The 6,000-nt window shown below is 43.2% G+C and overlaps 1 pseudogene; it reads right to left on the bottom strand.

The window, feature by feature from the left end:
• The window catches only part of LOC147530672 (25S ribosomal RNA), a 3,702-nt pseudogene extending 2,785 nt beyond the window's left edge, over positions 1–917 (bottom strand).
• Positions 918–6,000: the final 5,083 nt, after the last annotated feature.

Here is a 6,000-nt window from a genome sequence, read left to right as displayed (position 1 = left end):
CTCTCTCTCTTAGTGAAGAAGATGATGAATAGTGTATTTGACCCCTTTCTCTAACTTCATTCAAACCCTAGACTTAGTCAAACTTGACTAAGTCTTTAGACAACAAATGGGTGCCCATAAAATCTCTACACAATTCTTCTTCTCTTAATATTTCTTAGGCTTGGACTTGGTTTTGGGCTTTGATTTAGAAACCAAGAGAGTGCCTCCATCCTTGTCTCTACATCTTCAAATTCTTACAAAGGACTAGAATACCCTCGGACTTCTTTCTTCCATATCTTCCCCGTCCGAATTTCGAATTGAATACCGTTTTCACCGTCGGACGCGTCATTGACTATACTTGTCATTTGATTTGCTTGAAGTTTTTTCTCTCGTTTTCGGCATATGAAATGATAGTAACAATTCGTTCCCTTTATTCCGATTTTCATGTCTAACTTCAAAATAGGTACCTAACATGAAAAACACATAAAATATTATTGATAACACTCGAAAAGAAGTAATTAGTCTAAGTTAGGCTCTCCAAATGTGACATTTTAGTGTCACATCGGGCGCTGCGCCCCCGATGCCTCTAATCATTGGCTTTACCCGATAGATCTCGCACGCGAGCTCCAGCTATCCTGAGGGAAACTTCGGAGGGAACCAGCTACTAGATGGTTCGATTAGTCTTTCGCCCCTATACCCAAGTCAGACGAACGATTTGCACGTCAGTATTGCTACGGGCCTTCACCAGAGTTTCCTCTGACTTCGCCCCGCTCAGGCATAGTTCACCATCTTTTGGGTCCCGACAGGTATGCTCTCACTCGAACCCTTCTCAGAAGATCTAGGTCGGTCGGTGAAGGATTTATCCGTTCGGTCTGAAGGAGATGTCCTTTCGAAGGAGTGTCCTTCGACCAAGGTGGCAATGCGATCAATTTGTCAGTTAGGATAACGATGACCACACGTAAAGATCATCCAGTCCGGTCCAATTAGGGGTCGTCATGCTTTGCTAGAAGCCAACTACGATCGTCGGATCAAGGAGTTGATTCGCGGCTAACATAGACCGGATCCTACAACGGGTTACACATAAGAGTGGTAGCTTGATCGGAGAGAATTGACTAGACGGGAACTGGCTAAAGTTGGATGGGATTCAACTAGAAAGGCCGAAAGGGTCCGAATGGAGATTCGGGACAAGATAGAAGGAAGGCTCATTGGGCCGGCCATATAAGGCCCATGGTGGGCTGCCCTGGCCGGCCACACTTAAGGGATTATCAAAATACCCCAAAAGGGTATTTTGGTAATTCTTTTCTGTGACTCGAAAATAGAAAACCTAATCTGAATGAGATTCTAATTAGGGTTTGTCTATATATTGGGTCAGTTGAGAACAGAAAAGGTGTGGATTTTTCTCTAAGGAAAAATATACAGCTCTCTCTCTCTCTGAATATACAGCTATTGGAGAGAGAGGAATATAGTGAAAAATCTCACGTTCTATCAATCTAGTCAAGAAGAAGAGTTCTTCTCAACCTTCTAGTAAGTCTTAGCAGTCTGAAAGGAAGGGAGATCAAGTCTATTCACTCGGTGTCTCAAGTAGAGGAGCTACAATTGGAGCTCTCGATCTTTGCATGCGATTGGAATGGTTCGAGGGAAAAACGCGTTAAGGTATTTATCCCTCTCTAGTTCATTGATTAGTTTATACATAATGATCCTGGACAATCTAGTGTTAAACATGTGATGTTTGAGATTCCGCTTAGAACACTAGTTAGTGTATAGGATACACAAAACCCTACAGTATAGCCCTCGATCCGTTAGGAACGCGGTATTCTCTTGGTCAGCCAAATGCATAACGATCTGGTGGTATCCCACTAAGGCATCCATGAAGCTCAGCAGTTCATGTCCAGCTGTTGAGTCTACCAGCTGGTCTATGGATGGCAACGGGAAACTGTCCTACGGGCAAGCCTTGTTTAGGCCGGTGAAGTCTATGTACATTCTCCACGTTCCGTTCTTCTTTTTGACTAAGACTACGTTGGCTAGCCATTCCGGATATCGGGCTTCCCTTATTACTCCCGACGTTAGAAGTTTCTCAACTTGTTCCGCTATTTCAGCCTGCTTTTCTGCCGAAAAATTCCTTTTCTTTTTCTTCACTGGCTTGCTTCCCTTTCTAATGTTTAGTTTGTGAGTGATGATCCCTGGGTCTATCCCAGGTACCTCGTCGGTCCCGAATGCAAAGACGTGGCGGTGCGCTCTCAAGAAATTGGCCAGCTCTGCCTTTTCGTCTTTATCTAAAGTACTCCCTACATAAGTTACTTCGCTGGCCTTTTCCCCGATCTGTATGGGCACGGTCAGGTCTGCTGTTCTTTTCTCTTCCTCTGAGACCTTTTCATCTGGCAGTATCTTGGTTCCGAGTATCTGTTTCTCCGGGAGAGGTGGCTCCGCTGCTGAGCTGGTGACCTCTTCCAGTCCCGCCATTATGTTTTTCTGATAGATTTTTATAAAGAGCGGTTAATTCTGAAAAAGTATGGAATAGGATTCGGGTTACCGAATGTGATGATTTGCTGGAGAGATCCCCCTCCTTCTAGCGCCAAATGCTGATGTCGAAAATTAGCTCCCGGTGAAATCAGCATGGAAAAGGGAGTTGATGCATGAAAGCCTCCGTTATGATAGAATATTCTATTGTGAGAGGAGAGATTCCCTTGTACAATTCTCCTTTCCTGTTCTGCTCTGTTCTGCTCTGCTCTGTTCTGCTTCGATTCCTTGCTCCTTGCTCCAGCTCCTTGCTCCTTACTCCTGTTCGTCTATTCCCGAGGGGGGAAAACCTGCAAAGGGTTCGGAAACCCCTCTGACGCTCAAGACAGTCAGGGTGCTTTTTGCAGTGAAAGAATGAATGTTGATTGATCCTTTTGGGGGGAGTTGTGATAACTCTGTTTTTGGGGGTGATCCTTCTGGTATGAAGAGATCGTATTTTTGGGGGAAGAGACGATGTGGGGGGCCTTTTATAGGCGAAGTTAGGTCGACTATGATTAGTGGCGGTGGTGAAGCGGTGGCCGTCAAACCGTAATAGAAGTTACCTCTTTTGCGTATCTAGGGTTTCTCTTCGAGTCTATCCCGGATCTTTGATAAGTGAAAGTTCCCAAGTTCAAGGATACTTTGTATATATCTTGCCGGGGTAATAGACTTTAGAGGAGAAGTTTCCTCCTTTAGATACGTGGAGTCCAATCGGGCTTAAACACTTCAAGATGTGTAGTCGACTGAGATCTTTCTAGAAAGTCCGAGATTAAGTAATTAGGTCGCGCAGCGCTGATATCTCCCCAAGTTTGGGCATAAGATATGGGCCGAACCTGTAGAGACCCCCCTTATTCCTTTAGAGATCCCAGGGCTGATCCGTCCATGCCGAGGGCTTTTTGTGCAGAGCTGGTTTATTCTGGCTGACCTCCCAGTTAGGGGAATGTATGGTGGACCATCAGGGGTGTTAGCTGTCCTGCTGCCTTAAGCCTAGCTATTCCAAGAGACTTCTGGTTTGATCTTTGACTCTTCAGACGTTAGTCAATGTCTGGACATTTTGTGCATCATCAGTAAGAGAACACATTTTTACATTTATTTTATTTATAACCATTAAACGCAACTCAATAAATGCTGGATTACTCCCCACTTTGAATGGAACTTATGGACTCCCACTTTTCAAGTAGATACACAAAAAGTTTGTTCCATTGTTTTCGAGATTTAAAAATGCGGATGTCCAGAACCAGAAAATGTGGAGAATGAACAGATAGATGATCTTGTTTCAAGTGTCTGACTGACATGAATTGTATTTTTGGAACAGACTTGAAGGTCTCTTCATCCGCCAAAAGTTGAGCTACTAGCTTGACCTGAAAAATCAGATTAAACAACAATTATCTGATTTCAGATCCTTCCTCTGCATCAATAATAATTAAAGCACAAGAGAAGGCTCCCTCGAACGAAGAATATATTGTTGTTCCTCTTGTTATCAGTCGATAAGTTGATTTGTCTCTGTCTTGTCTTGGTTAAGATAAAGTTTTCTTTCTCTAATTTGTATAGAAATAGACTGTAAGCGAATATTGATTTATCAGTATTCCTTCTTTCGGATTAACTGAGTTAGACAAACATTAAAGTAGTCGAGGCAAGAATAAATTCTCTTTCCATAAGACATTTTACACCCCCGTAACAGTACCAAACGTTAGGGTGTATGCCTTTGGGATACAACGACTTTCCTTTCAGAATTTCAAGATGGTAGTTCTATATTCTGAAAGCGGACGAACCTTCGTAAGTATTATGAGCTCTTGGACTTATGCGAATGATCTTCTAGATGCTTTAAAAATTCACTCGAAACATCTTCCTTCCTTTTTCTTCTAGATATTTTAGGCAAACCAGAACCTCTAGAATTACTTCTCAATAAGATATTCTAGACAAACTAGAACCTCTAATTGTTGGAAGAGAAGAGAAGAGAAGAAGAGAATGAATTTGATCTTCTAGACGCTTTAAGACTATCACTTCACTCAAAACTTCTTTCTTCATTTTTCTAGATATTCTAGGCACACCAGAACCTCTAGAATTACTTCTCAATCAGATATTCTAGACAAACCAGAACCTCTAATTGTTAGAAGAGAAGAGAAGAAGAGAATGAATTGATGTGTAGAATGAAGTGGGTTTGGGTTGTTTATATAGGAGTTGAATGGGTGCATAGTGTCTTTTGGGGTTAAAGGATGTATCCCTTCGAAAGGGTGGACTAAACTGAAACAATAACTAATTTCTTGAGTCGGTAGTAATCTGGGACGTTAGATGTGGCTTTAAATCTCGGGTGAACGCCTGTCGTCGGATGGCTTTGGATCTGTACCGAATTCGTCCCAACCGATCAAGAAAATGACCCTTAGATGAGTATCTGATGGAATCCTGAATCCATCCCGACACGGAGAAGACGCGCGCCGTCGGATCGCTCAGATCCAACGAGTCTGGACTCATACCGAAGTCGTCCTGTGGGCCTAAACGCGTGACCGTCAGATCTTGCGTAATCCCGCGGAGCGAACGCCCACCGTCCAGATCTGATCGCGTCCTTTTCGCTCAAATGACCCCCAAACGAATTTTCCGTTTTTCCTGTTTAGTCCATATTTCAACCGATCATCGTCCAGACTTTAAACTTGAATTTCTCATTCATCGGGAATCGAATTCGAGTGATTCTTGGCTCTAAGTTGAAGAGCTTGACGAGACGAACGCAATAGCGCATTCTGTTTCTGAGTTTGACAAGTCGAGTCAAGCCAAAATCGACTCTGATTCCAACATATATTTCATATACAATCAGTAGTTTTGAACATTTTATAGTCTTGAAAGTGCAACGCACAAGAAGTTAGTAAATACTCAGTTAGGTTTATGTGGTCGTTTAGTCCACATTAGTAGTGGAGGACGGTGGTTACTTTGTAAGCATGAGAGAAAACCCCACCTCTTTACCTAGTTTTTTTGGGTGAGATAGTCCAGTCACTTGGGGACAAGTACGGTCTATGGACCAAACTAGTAAATGATATCAGAGTCCAAATTCACTAAAGTCTTTCATCTCCATTGTTCAATGAAAGATAATCCTCTAGTTTCAATCTGTGAAGGAAAAATTAGCGTTAGTCCCACATTGATACTTGTGGGAGGAGATGTGGTCAGAGAAAGTGTAGACGGTAAAATGTCTACGGGTCGGAAAGTCTGACAGTCAACGGGTCAACGGTCAAAGTCTTGTCGGGTCGGGTCGGATGCTTCGGGGACCGGCTACGTGTCGAAAAGAACCTGCACACAAAAAGAGAGAAGAGATCGTGAAGCCTCTGGGACACCGGGATGGTGCCGGCCTAAGGGGGCTCCGACGGTCAAGTCAGATACTCGATCAAATATAAATAAGAAAGTCAAAGTGGGCAATAGAAGGGTAACCGTCGTCGGAGTGCTTAGGTGTCGCGGCTCGTGAAGTTGTCGGAACAGATTTCCACGGTAATGATTTACTTACGGTAATTAAGAGGGTGATGGTAATGAAGTATCGTCGTT

The sequence above is a fragment of the Eschscholzia californica genome, unplaced genomic scaffold, assembly GCF_041429995.1.
Source record: "Eschscholzia californica isolate CP2 unplaced genomic scaffold, dmEscCali1.0.p SCAF_6, whole genome shotgun sequence".
Lineage (NCBI taxonomy): Eukaryota > Viridiplantae > Streptophyta > Magnoliopsida > Ranunculales > Papaveraceae > Eschscholzia > Eschscholzia californica.
This window is presented reverse-complemented; position numbering and strand designations above follow the sequence as displayed.